The 14,147-nt window shown below is 45.0% G+C and overlaps 1 long non-coding RNA gene across 1 annotated transcript; it reads left to right on the forward strand.

The window, feature by feature from the left end:
• The first annotated feature begins 218 nt into the window (after nt 1-218).
• On the forward strand, nt 219-13,859 carry LOC118167143. Its single transcript, XR_004750966.1, has 5 exons — nt 219-359; nt 1,098-1,223; nt 9,343-9,421; nt 12,231-12,335; nt 13,586-13,859. It is a non-coding gene; the product is annotated as an uncharacterized LOC118167143 (long non-coding RNA).
• Nucleotides 13,860-14,147: the final 288 nt, after the last annotated feature.

Here is a 14,147-nt window from a genome sequence, read left to right on the forward strand (position 1 = left end):
TTATTTAGACAAGGAACTGAGAACCAGAACCAAAAATAAACAGCTTTTATCCTTTCATATCTTTGCAGCTCTGATTTTTTTCCCCTCCAAAACAAACACTCTCTCCTACATGTAAACACTGACATTTCTTTCAATAAATTTCCAACAGAGGTTTGAAATAGCTGTTTCTTTGCAGAAAGCCCCATTAATTGAATAATTGCTGCTTTTGACAGGCATTTGAAGATAGAAACTTGTCTGTGAGCAGAGTACCCACGGTTTTGCAGTAATAAATCAGTACTTTGAGGAACTAAAACCTCAAGAACTCATGCTTTTTAGCGCTCCATTTATGCTCCAGTTCATAGTTGTACTGCAAACGATAGGTTTGTGTTTAAGGAGTTGGTAAACTGTATTTGTGTATGGGAAAGCATTGACAATTACGAGTTGTGTAGAGCAAGTAGGAAATGAAAGCCTAAGGCACAAGGAAGTTTGAATGTGTGTTTTAGAGTGGCGTATGTGTTCAGTCATAACTGTTTTGCAAATCAAAATACCCAGAAAGGTTTCAGTTTAAGACGGAGCTGTTTTGGGGAAATTTGTAAAAAATTTGTAAAAATTTGAAGGAAAAAAAAAAAAAAAAAACCTTCCCTGTAATGTTACCTTTGCTTTTTGTTTTATAAGATTAAAACATCCTCTACATCTCTTTTTGTATTTCCTTCAAGTCAGGCTGGAATTCCCAAGCTTCTCTTTCCCTCTCTCACTGTTGTAACCAAAAAGAATTAAATTTTGTCCAGTCTAACAACCGTGACCTTTTCAATCTCATGCGCTTGTATTGAATTTCGTCTGAGTTGGGACTTTTCTTCTGGCATCCAGAAAAAATCTCTTTGCCCTACAAATAACTTTCACAAATGCAGAAACCGGTCACTAATCAGAAGGGAGAAATGCCTGGTGCTTTGAGACTCGCTGTTCAGCTGGTGGCTGTCCACACGTGCCCTGCTGCTAAGGGTGTCTGGAAGGAGGTTGTATGCAACCGGTCCCTTCTGACACAGGGATGTCTGGGGCAGGGAGGGGATCTGATCAGCAGAGGCTGAGCAGCACTTAATTTGTTCCTAATGATCTTCCAGCAGAGGCACTAGGCACTCTGATCAAACAGCTGGCTGTTGGACCGAGATGAAAGGTGTCTGCTTCTAACGTTGGCTAACAACACGGCTACTCGTGGTGGAGCAAAGTCCCCTGACCCAGGGGTGAAGGTAAGGAGAAGCTCTTGGATTCTTTGTCAACAGGTGTCCTCAGGCAGGGGCATGGAGCACACCCTCCAGTGAGCCCATGAGGACGGAGCATGGGCTGCCTCCACTCTAGTCTGGAAGCGAGGTGTTTGTTGCAGAGCCTGAATTGTACCAGGGTGAGAGAGGGAAGGAGCTGAATATAGTGCTCAGCTGGTGGGCAGCTAGTCTGGCAGGGGGAAATGAAGGCAGCAGAGATGCCCTCTCTGTCCTAAGCAGGCTGGGATGCTCCGTGTTTATGATTTTTGTGAGTTTGTAGCCTCACACAGCAAAAATGACTAGTTCTTGCGAGAAGCGTGCCATATGTTGCTGCATATGGCTGAAACATCTGCATACATACCCAGGGATCTGATAGATGTAGGCAGCTTCTGTTACAAATCTAGCAGTGAAGGAATTATCTTTTGGTTTTATCCATTTACTTATTTATTTTTAATCTCTAAGGCCTTCATAATATAGTGGGTAAAGCTCTTGGAGGGAAGTTGTTCTCCTGGCTTTGTCTTGATGGGATTTCATGAAACCTGCAGCAAGAAGTGCATATAGAAGGTACTGACAGCTGTTTGTCCAGGAGCTACCAGTGCTCCAGCCACCTCTAGGGATGTGTGAAGGCTGAATGAGTTGTCCAAAGCTCTTCCATAAACTGCTACTACCAAGCAAGCAGCAAAAGGAAACAATAGATAGGACGCTCAATCTGAAATCATTCAATCTAACAGATATTTTTGCACCTTCTATCATTCTTTTTGTCCAAGGCTGATTCCTGTGATTCATGTATGTGATTTCTTTATACTACAAAGAAATGTATGTGATTTCTTTATACTACAAAGCACAGTGCATGCAGTGGTTATATCGTTAAGGTAAGGAGTTTAATAGGATTACAAAAAAGGTGAGCAAAAAAATATCTATAGTCATAGTAGCTCAGATGTATTGGGATAAAGCTTGCTGCTCCTCCTGCTTAGAGGTGTTCACTGACAGTACAAGACTCTTGGAGCAGTGGCAGCAGCAGATCTGTTGTTTGTAGATAGGAATTTTTCTGTTTTTGTCAAAGTTATGGGGTTTTCCTGAAGGAGTTTAAAAAGGACCAGGACTACTGATTCTTTGTTGTGTTCACACAGTACCCAGTGCAAGCCAATACCTTATCCTGGCAAATGGTAAGGGTAAATACTACAAATCAGTGAATGAAGTGATGTTTATGTGGTTCCCAGCTGAGCTAGGAAGATGGAACTCCTGAGGAGCCCTATTGTGGGGATCTGAAACATGAAGTGCTTTTTCTAAGCACATGTGAATGCAAAAAGATTGACCTCCTTCAGTTGTATTTGCGGTGCAAAATTCTCGATCACGTGTAAATTCCCCCAAACTTTTAAGCAGATGGTAGCTTTAGGCAGATGGTGGAGGTGGATAGGGGGTGAAGAGATGGAAAATCATCTGACAAAGTAAATGAAGGAACCGATTGAACTAGTCCTTAAATATAAACGTATTCCAGGCAGCGTTCTGCAAACCTCCTTTCACCATCCTACGGAGGGTGGACTACTGATGGGGTGAGGCATATGGAAGGTGGGGGAAGGTGAGTCACCCACGCTTTGTTCACAGCTTGTGCTGCTGCTTCTTCACCTGCATCCTCCCAGTACCCACATGCAAGTAAAGGGGATGATAACACACGTGGACCTAGTGGGAATGTCTAAAGGTGGGTGCCCACGGTGAGCTGTTACTTTCTGTAGTCTACAACAGGGCTGCCTGGCAAAGGCCGGTGGTACACGAGGGCTAGCTAGGCTGTGTTCCTGCTGCTCCAGGAGGCTGCCCAGCTACCTCCTGAACAGCACTTCTGCAAAAGTGTTGAAGGCACGTGTCTGTGCCATTTTAATGCTCCAGCAGAGCTCCTCAGCATTACGCCTGACAGGAGAATGATTGAATGTATTTCAGCACATCAGAGAGTTGACTACTCGTACAGGCGTTGCACCCAAACCTCTCTAACTCGCTGTATTGTTTCAAGACAGCTATAATTAGGTATAATAACTGCAATCAGAATTAAAGCTCCTCATAATGGAGATACTTGCTTCTTAATTCAGTATTAAAATAGTCTATTTCAATATTGGATAAACACTTCAGAGAAATCAATGAGAAATATATTGTACACACATCTGATTTGTGGATGGTCTTGGGTGAAAACTACTGGGGGGGGGGGGGGGGGAAGGAGCCCAGATTGAAGCTCTGTGCTTCAAAACAACACAGGCTAGGAAATAATGTCATCTGTTTATTCAGTATTGCTTGCAATCTGCTATTATGTGTAAGAGAACATATGATTCCTACAGAAGGTTTCTTGGGTGGCAGAAATTCCTAAATACTATTTTAATTATCTTGTGCTAATAGCTTAGTATTTGTGGAAGGCATCATCTAATTAAACTAGATTTTTTAAGTACCAGACAGCCTGAAGACCAGTAATAAGAGACCAAGATCTGTCTGTATTTCAGATGGGATGTGCTACTCCAATAGTATGGCTTTAGGCAATATTTAATTGAGTAGTTAAACTATCTTTTCCAGACGGGAAGATAAGTTACTGCTCATCTCTCCAATTTATTTTAGCTACACATTGTTTACTGAGGGAGTGGCGAGGGAGTGTAGGACTTCCCCAAATATATCCAGGAGGATTTGTTCTCCCTGTACATCATAAACCCTTCACGTCAAGGAGAATGGCTTCTATGCATGTGGAGGATGGGGTATATATAGCTGTAGCTGTGCTCTCCCTCCTTCGAAGGATATGCTGCCGGTCAGTGTAGTGGGATCACAGAGATCCAGTCTTCCAGTCCTGCTAGACTTTGCTGTGGGCAAATAGGTATGTTTAAAAAAAATACATGTAATATATATATTTCCAAAATGCAGGAGAACTGCTGTTTGAGAATTCTGCAGCCAGATCTGGAGTTCATGTCCTGCCAGGGCTATGCGGTTTGCCTGAGAAGCTTTTCCAAGCTCTGGGACAGCCTGAAAATTTTCAGTTTGACCCACAGCTTTTTGTGGCTTGTTACTATCTGGAAAAATTTTCAGTTTTCAGTCTGTTATTCCTGAAGTTGCCCCAGATCAGCCAAATAAGCATGTAGAAATACACAGTATTGTCTGGTGCATGGGAGTAGAACTTAAACCATTAGTGGGAAAATTCAGTTAATTATATGGACTCCACGTGATTTCAGATCTCCAAGCAGTATTCTTTTTACAGTCCAGTGTCCACATCCGATCGTGGCCACGTTATGGTGTTTTAGCTTCAGTGCCTTATGCTGGCTGCAAGAGCACAGCAGATATTTGATCTGTCATTAAGTCTTCTGGGACAAAGTCACTCCTTGGAAAGTCCTGAGCAGATCTGAGTTGGTTGGCTGGGTTGGTGCCAGGCTGGTGTTTTGTGTCACATGGCTGTCATGTTTTTGACTGAGTGCTTTGAGCCTAGAAACTGATTCTTCCCATCTCCCAGAACCACAGCCTGCCTGAATCCTCCATGACTTGTGAATATTTGTGAACATAATAACGCGTCTGTGTGCATGGCAGAGTACTTGATTCAGTCTGTCCATTCCCAGACAAATTCCCAGCTTGCTTTCCACTTGGCCAGTTCTCCTACCTCCTGTGGGCTGACTGAGATAACTATATTCCCCCTGGGCAGCCTAAAAATCTGCTGAAATTCTGGTGGGAAGGGGAGGGTGGAGCACTTCTAGGTGTGCACGCAGCTGTTAGAGCCTTTCCTCCCGAAGTGCTTTGTAGGGCAGGAAGATCATGTTGTTAGCAGAGTGTTATGACACCTGAGAGTAACTGAAGGGACTAGAGAAAATGGCTTTTAAAATTCTAGGTGGTCTATTTTTGCCCTTGGTAAAAGTACTTTGTTAAAAAGCTAATAAAAGGTTGCTTTAATGAGTATGGATCTTATTGCCCAGAAACTCCATGGGCTGTCTAAGAAGACGTCTTCAGGGGAAAATGCTAACTGGAAAAGCAGACGGTGCAAAGCTTACATCTCTGAAACGTTTCTCTCCAGACACGTTTATCAGAGTGCTTCTGAGCTGTGGAAATGCAATGAAGTTGGCACGAGGCCGGGAAAGCTGCGCTTGGTCTGAGTTTTCATCTGCGCTGATCCCTTCAGCAATCACAGGGACGAGCCGGGTGACAGCTGAGCTGCTTCACACTTGCCTGGAGGTGTTGAACCTGGTGCAGAGACAGGTCGGTTTCAAGGGGCAAGGAAAATCTGTTTATCCACTGAAAGGTCAGAGCCTCGGATGTGACTGAAGTCCCAACAGAGGCTCTGTCACCGCAGGCCTGCTCTGCGAGCAGGAGTTATCCCCTCCTGTTCTGCTCTGGCAGCCAGCTTCTCTGCCTGTGACCTCGACCTTCCTTGCTTTTAACCAGACTCTGCGAGCCCTCCCGTGAGGAAGAGGTTCACTTCTCTTCATCATTTCCTCTTTTTCAGCCCTGCAATGCTTGGCTGCGATGGAGCAGACTTCATGAGGTGGCGCGTCCGGGCTGAGGCCTGGGACCCTCGCACAAGAAGGGGTGAGGAAGCTGCCTTGCCAAGCAGTGGATTTCAGGCTGGCGGCTTCTTCATCATCCTTTTAGAGACCAACTGAGCAAAAGCGGGTTCATCTGCTATGGGGAATTCCCCTCTGCCATCACCACTACATCTGGTGTGGGAGTTGGTGCTTTCCGAAGCCCTAAATGAAGGTGTGATGGAAACGGCGCGTGTTTCTGCAGTGGCAGTTTTATTTTTAAAATAAGTGAGCCTAGCTGCTTTCTAAGCTGCCTGGAACATAAATTTAGTACACAGTGTCTGAAAGCATTTTACTAGCCAGCTCCTTTTCAACAAGCCTGTCTCTCTTAGCCCAGTTTAAGTGTAGGCTTTACAAGCCAAAGCACAGGTGTGAGGCAGGAGCAGTGGCACAGTGAGGACTAAGGCTTGTGCTGCACCCACGACTATAAATCAGCAATAAATTCAATCTCCAAATGTATTTTATTGCACGTCCCTGCACATCCATAAACGATGTTTCACATTGGCATTACAGAAACACTAAGGTACTCAGTATTTCTACATTTTCTTTAATTAAAATGTATTTAAAGCCTGGGTGCAGGTCAAGATTGGATTCTAGTGATTTGTTGCTCGCAGTGGTGAGTATGTATTCCCTTTCAGATCTTGTGCACGTTGCCTGACTGCAACATGAGAATTGTTTTATCTGTCTGGGTTTGAATTTGGTGGCTGAAATGTTTCTTTATTTAAAAAAATAATAATTAAAGAATATTTTGCTAGCTAAGCCTTGACTTCAAAAGTGCTTTTTTTTGTCTCTCGGATTCTTCCTTTAGGATGGAGTACCCTGCTGTCAGCTGTAATAGGCTGCTCATTAGAACCACATCCTGATAGCAGTGGGCACAGATCTGTTTCTTCTGCGCTTTCTGGCTGGGCTGCTCCAAAGGCTGATGGATTTGGGAGCAGCTCAGATGCAATTCGGTTTTTGTAATGAGAAGCAAAGTTTTCTGGAAAGGTAGCACTTATCCCCCTCCATCAGTCACAGCCAGAATAGATGAAAGCTGGATGAGGATATGGTTAAGCAGGTGTGGGAGAGCTGCTCCCCAGAGAAACCCTAGGGACCGAAGGGAGCAGCAGCAGGAGGGAAGATAGCGAGGTAACTGATGACATTGTCCCCTCTGTAGGCAAGCCCTGCAGAATATCCCAAAAGCCCTGTGAAGTGCAGCCTGATAGGCTTTGGCTAACGGGTGCTCCTTTCAGGAAGTTCCCTCTCACCTGTGCTGCACCAGCAGGCTGATGTGAGTTATTTTAGAAGTGAGTTATTTTAGAAAGGCAGTTTAGGAGCTCTACTGGAAATACTGGCTTGTGGAAGCTGAGCTGAGTGGGTGGCTGTGACTGCCAACAGAGCTCCAGTGCAGAAACACAACCGTGCTGAAGAGCTCTTAGTCATGTAACAAAGAAGCATCATGTAAACTCCAGAGTCTTGTCTCTTGTGTACAAGAACATGAGGAAAGCAGTGATTCTGTGGAAATTTGTGATTTTGTGATTTTATTTGTGAAAAATCCAAATCATAGGCAGGGCCTGCCCCATCTCTTTTCTCTCTGAATCTCTTGGGTGATGGCTTAGAGCTTCTTGAGGAAAAATAGGGAAGAAGCATCATCAAACCAGAAAAGCAATGTAACTTTTTAATAGATCCATACCCAAGGCATTGCTTTTTTGTGCCTGCTCCTCAGTTTCCTCTGCTCTAGCTCTTGCTCAGTATCTTTAGCTGCTCTTGTCATCGTGCTGTCTCACACCCCGGCTCTGTGTGCTGCTTAAGCTCACACCTCCCCTCGTGGAGTGGCATTTAAAAAGTCTGTGTAGCGACACAACTTATTTTATTAAGTTTTAGGACTATGTTTTATGCTCTGAAGGAACAATTTCTTCACTCTTAACATAAATACTTTGACATTTTAATAGAAATGGTTATAACTGTGTTATTTTGTGTGGGGAGGAATTTATTAAGCTTGGATCTGGATCTCATTTTTATGCTATGCAAATGAGTAATAACAAGCCACCTTCATTACCAGCTCAGTGCTTAGGCCGTGGCTATTAAATCCCCACCTTCCCTTCAGTCTGCTGCTATCAGACTGCCACATTAGGCTGCAGCCTCATCAGAATTCATAAAGCCAGTCCAGCCTTGTGTTAGGGAACGAGGCTGCAAAATTAAAACTTGAGCAGCAGAACATGGTATTTCTTTGCCTATTGAGAGGAGCAAGCCAAGGTATTTCAGAGCATGATGGGTTGAACAAGGGATGACACCACTTTGATTACTTGTGATTATGAAAAAAATTCACAACAGCCAATATGGTGGGGAAAAGAATAAAGGTCTGTGCATCTCATTGCTCTGGTCTGATCACATGTCAAGGAGAAATACCCTGTTTTGGTAGTCCCTGGAGTAGCTGCCATTGCACGCCACTATTAACGTGTTTGTCTGGCAGGTAGATCATCAGTGGTGTTTATGGGTTTTAAACTACACAGATGCAAGATGAGGAACTGAAAACCAGCTTTCTCTCCCCTAGGAGATTTAACTCCCCAGGGACTCACTCTCTTTGTCCCAATAAATTTGAGTTTAGACTCTAGAATTTGGAGACTCTAGAATTTGGGTCCCAGAAACAGAGCCTATTTCTCCTCAGTCGGGGTGATTACCCCAGCCCCTAAAACAGGGCAAATGGGCTGGGCAGAGTAAATGAAGAGGATAAATGGGTTGCTGCTCTGGCTTCTGTGAGCTCTGAAAATAGCAGTTGAGTCAAGTCCTGAAGGTGAGAAAAGTAAGAGGAACATCTTCTGTGTGCGTGGGGGTGGGATTTTGTGTGGGCTAAGCACCAAATGTTCGGCCTCCCGTGGATCCAGCTCTGCTGGTCTGCAGTGACATGCTGAGTGGTAAAATACATATCCGAGGGAGTTCCTAGGCATGGTTTGGTGTGAGGAAGGGAGAAGAGAAAGGCCTTCCTGTGAGCTGCATTTTCTTCACAGGGGAGAGCTATCAGCACTCTTCCCAGAGCAATTCCAGGAACTGTAATTATCCTTTTGTATATCAGGGGAGAAGTGTGTTCATACCTGACCTGGTGTCTGGGGAGATGAGACGTTCTGTCTTGGGAAATTGTCACCTTCCAGCTGGCTACTCTCACACGGCTATAGCTGCGCACAGATTTCCCCTGCGGTGTGGTCACAGTAACCTGCCAATATTCACCTGAGGCAACAGCAGTCTTTTCTGCTTTTGTGGCCTTTAGGTCAGACTCTGGCTGCTCAAATAGAGCTAATACTAGTGGGACAGATTCTTCAGATCTCAGGCTGTAATTTCCATAATATGGCATTATGTTTAAAATACTCAAAAATTGTATCACAGCAGAACCCACCGATTATTTAGATAGAGGGCAATTACCTGTACTAAAGTCTAGACTGGATATTAGCACCAACATCCCCTGCTGTCCCTAAACCCACGCACAACCCTCTGTTAGCATCCCACAGCCCTGGCTGCAAAGTTGTAGTACCTGGAAATGAAAAGCTGAGGCTGGATTATAAGACATGGCATCATTAAGCTATTTTATTTTTTTCTCTTAACAGCAAGAAATGATTTTTTTTTAAGAAGAAGAAGAAGCGTGTAGCCTGCCTCCAGAATGAGCCTTAAAGCCGTGCAAGGCAGGTAAGTGCCCCCGGCCGTCCATTCCCTGCTGAGCAGCACCATCTAGAGGCTGAGCCGGGCTGAACTGAGCTGAGCCGGGCTCTGGGGACAGGGGCAGCCCGGGCAGGGCCGGTTGTGTTGGGGACGGGACTGCGGAGAGCGGCTGCATCCCCAGCTCCGCGCTTGGGTCCGCCGAGGAAAGCGGGGCCCCGGGAGGAGCTGCAGGCATCACTGCCAGCCCGAGGGAAAGAAATCCCTCTGTTTGGCTGAATGAAAAAGCAAGCACCAAAAGCATGCAATATCTGAATGCCTAGCTTTGGGATGCCAAAATGCAAGCCCAGTCCCTCTGCTCCTGGCTTGCTGAAGAGGCTGGTGAGTGCTGATACTGTCAAGCACCGATTGCCTTCAAATAAGGGGAAAAGCAGCTCTAGTCCAGGTGCCACTGACAGGGTGTTTGCTAATCCCCTGTACTCAGAAGCAGTTCAGCAGCAGTGGGAGTCCGAGCCTGGGAATTCAAGACTCAGAGTTAACCTCCACCTCATCAGGCTGTATCTCCCTGAGCCATCACCCACTGTCATTTTGCACAAATTGTAGTTTTATACAATAAAACGTGGGATTTTATTTGCAGTCCCTGAGGATTTCCAATGTCTCAGCTTTGGTCTGTAATCTGCTTGCTGCCCTGCTTGCAGACCCATGGCGGTGCTGGCAGAAGGGAGCTCCCAGCCGAGCACTGGCCCGTGGCTTTATCCCACTGACCCTTGCAAACCCCCAAGAGCAGAGGTTTCACCATCGCTCTTAGGACAACCTGTTCCCATGCTGCGTAACCCCCCCAGCAGAGAGTATTACATCCAGGAATTGCTTCAGTCCCCAGGGTATTCAACAGCAGTTTTAGTTCTGTAGCCAGACAGCAGATTTGAGGTCATGCATCAGCGTTAACGCCAGCCCTTTCTGTCTGTGAGACTCTCCACCTTTCCCTCTCTTGCTTTGCTTCCATAAGCTGTAGTTGCTTCTACTCAGACTGGTGTCAGAGGTTCCTTCTGTTCCTGGTGGCTGCAGCTCTTCCTTTCGAATGCAGCAGCATGTTTGCTAGTTACTGCTCTGATGGGAAAGATCACAGTTTTGCCATGGCAATGAAAGGAACACCCTGATCCTTAATCAAGTTTCCTGATAACCACGGTTACATCACACTTCTATCCATTTTTCAGTGTATCAGATTAATTTTCAAATGGGACCTTCTCAACTGAAGGAGGATTGACCAATATATATATATAATATATATATATATATATATATACACACACATATTTTTCCCTCTGGGTGTAGCACTTACCATGTCTTAATAGGAGATTTCATGAAATGCCTATCAAAGGCTGGATTCCTACTGGCCTCAGCAGAACCAGTAACAAGCAAAAGACAGCAAGAGAAACACTTCCCTGAAACAAAGTGGCATAAGATTCGATGAAATGTGAGTATTATTTATTTAGAAAATGATTGTCATATCACAGGCAGGCATCAGTGAAACAAGCACCCGTCATCTAGCCTTGGGCTACCGCTGAGCTCATGCTCAGATCACCGTGTCCTGTACATGGCGTGTTCTGTGTGTGCCATTCGCTGCTGCCTTTGCAGCCTCCAAGCACAGATGTTGTTCTTTTGTGAATTTTTTCGTATTTTATATTTTCTAGCCTGTTTAATGCCTAACTTATTGTCCGCAGTTTTTACCAAGAGGGGTTGATAAAGCCATGTTTCATGCAGCAGCAAGTGGATAACTACTTCTGGATCAGGGAGAAGGGGTTGCAATCTTTTGCTGTCCTAGTGAAACGCTTGGCAGAGGGAAAAGGATGTTTTCTCATTTTCATGGGGATAACAGGAGTGTGCGTGCCTGTGTGGGGAGGCAACTCATGGAGCAGACGTGTGAGATAATGGAAAAAGTTACCATAGTGGAAAGCAAAGAAAATCTTGCCCAGGCTTCAGCATCTCAAGGTCCTCTGAGGCTCCCTGATCTTCATCACCTTCTCAAAACATGCAGGTCCCTACATGCAAGCCAGTTACAGAGGCAGCACTGATGCCTTTGCCTGTATGTGGATACTGAAGAGACTGGAGGTGATGAGAAATCTTCACTCAGAAGGAGGGGTCCTCATGTTGGAGGGAAAGGCTGAGAAATACCAGCCTCTGCAACAGGCAGACTGCCTCTCCCCTTTCAGTGTCACCCTGCAACCACATCCCTTCCAGCCAGGGTCTGTGGAGTGTTTTCCCTCACTGCCTGCTAGAGAGCTTCTCCAAGGATCCCTGCCTGTCCCTGTGGCTATCAAGGGGTCTCCGGTAGCAGGCTCGGCAGCTTTTTCCTGTTAGTTTATGCTGAAGATCTGAAGCCTCTACATTCTGAACTCCTCTGAGAGCTTCAGCTCTCTTCCCATGTGAGAGTTAAAGGCTGTGACTCGCTCCTCTGGTGAGGTCTCAGAGGAGCCACAGGCAGGGCTTCCACATGTCCTGGGAGAGCATTGCTGGACCCAGTGCACAGGGAAGCTGGTGACTTCCTCCCATCTCTCTGGCTCACCAGCCCTAACTTGGCTCTCATAGATTTATCTGTCTCCAAAAGGGAAGATCTCCAAATCCCCAGCTTTTCATGCTCCACATCCTTCCTGTGGTTAAAAACCAAACAGATGTGTACTTGTCCTCTACACCATTCAGTCATCGATTTGCCATCATTTGGAACAAGGGCACATTATAAGTCACTACAAGCGTAGAATCAAACCTTCCCTGCACATACTTGACTACACGCTTGTACAGTGGCTACTGCTGAGTGACACGTGCTATGTTTGCCTTTTCCCAGGAATAAAGTGGCTGTCTGTGCTCTAGTTAAAGCAAAATGTTTAGCTGGAGAGCCCTAGGAAGCGACTGGGGACATGCTGTTGATTCACCCTGCAGCATCTGCCTGGTGAGTTGCTCCTCCTTGCACCCAGCAGGAAAGCTGGGCAAAGACAGAGGCCTGACTTGCACCTCTCCATCCTTATTGATGGAAAAAATATGAGCTGCACTACTCACTAAGTTAATTACAGACCATTGTGGCCTCCTTTGAGTAGTATTCATTCACCTGGAAATCAAACTGAGGTTCTGGCCAGACCCAAATATTTTTTGGGTGAGTACTGGATCAGAACAAATAACTCCTGTCAGTGTAGCTGACCTTGGAGAATTTTATTAGCTAATTAAGATGCCACATGCAAAGGGTAGATTGAAACTACAGTCTCAGTTAAAATTTAGCTACTCTCTTAATTGAGTTGAAGAAGTCTGGCTTACATCCTAAGCTGTTGGCATCCTGTATTGCTATAAGAATATTACCAATCATTTTATTGGAGAATGCAAATAATATCAGTGTCATACTGATGGATGGCCTAGCATGTAACAGGAGAGGGGAAAAGCTGGTAATTTTATAAAATTGTATAAATTCTGCAGTGGGTTTGGCCCAGCATCTCTGCAGTGTTTTCCAGGACACCGGATGAACAGGGACTGTTTGCTTTGCCAGTTCCAATGAAAATAAAATTGAGATTTTCAGGAGTAGGGAGAAGGAAAAGCAATTTTCCTCTAATTGATGTTGTGATGCTCATCAGAGATCCTCCACTTTTAAGACTGTTTCAGCAAAGAAATGACAGATTTTTAAATCCTCCCACACGGTGCATTCACATAGCAGTATCACTAATTGTTGTGATAGGTTATTTACTCCTGAACACCGTCGTTCTTACACATGCATGTGCTTGTCTGTATCTATCCATCTTTCTAAACACAGCCTTTCTGTCTAGCTTAAAAGTCTTATGGTTCACCTGAAGCCAAAGTAGTATTTAGCTGAATTATTTTGCTCCATTAAGACCTGTTCAAAGATCTCTAGTCTCACAGACTCACAATGCTTGCACAAAGAATTCCCAAGGTGTTTATAAAAGATAGTAAGAGAGGTCTGCTGCAAGCTGGTTGGAGTCAGAAACTTCTGATTTCTAACACATTTGGAAGGAATTTGGGGCTTTGAGAGCTTTTCCTAATCAAAACAAAGACTATATTTCATAAATTGGTTTATATTCGGAACAGATAATTTGCATTCATGTAACTCAGTAGGCTTTGGAAGTACTTTTACCGCTACACTGTCCTTCCAAGGGCTTCACGTTAAAAGTAGCTGATGTGATTGTATTATTATTACAGGTCTGCAAAGAGCACAGACCTGGGGAGGGGAAGACTTTCCAACCACTGTGCATTTGTGCATATGAATAATGGTAACAATTATACTTTCACTCCCCTTCTCAGCCGTTCCTGATGGACTACAATCACAGCACTGAGATGTAATTTTTGGTTCATCATTTCCCTCTTAGAGCCATCAGGCTGATCAGGTAACCTTTTCAAGTATTTGGGAATTTATTTGTTTCTGACTCTGCAAGATGATGGTAAAATGTGTTACAGTTCTTTGCTGAAATGATGGGGCTGGATCCCTAGGGCGAGCTCTGAAGCAGGTGGGGAGCCATGAATCTCCCCACGTCAGCGGTGGTATCGGGACAGAAAGTTAACAGCATCACCCGTTCGTCATCTGATTGCATGTAATGGGTGAAGAGGCTGTAACGTAACAGCTTGGCCAACCCGACTGTCTGGCAGGGGAAATCACTCTGTGACAGAAGGAAAGCCATGTGGGTATGGCCATAATCCAGCCCCACTACAGAAGACCTTTTTCCCTCTTATTTTCCGCTAATAATACCAGTCTCGAAGCCGAAGG

The sequence above is a fragment of the Oxyura jamaicensis genome, chromosome 4 (genome assembly GCF_011077185.1).
Source record: "Oxyura jamaicensis isolate SHBP4307 breed ruddy duck chromosome 4, BPBGC_Ojam_1.0, whole genome shotgun sequence".
NCBI lineage: Eukaryota > Metazoa > Chordata > Aves > Anseriformes > Anatidae > Oxyura > Oxyura jamaicensis.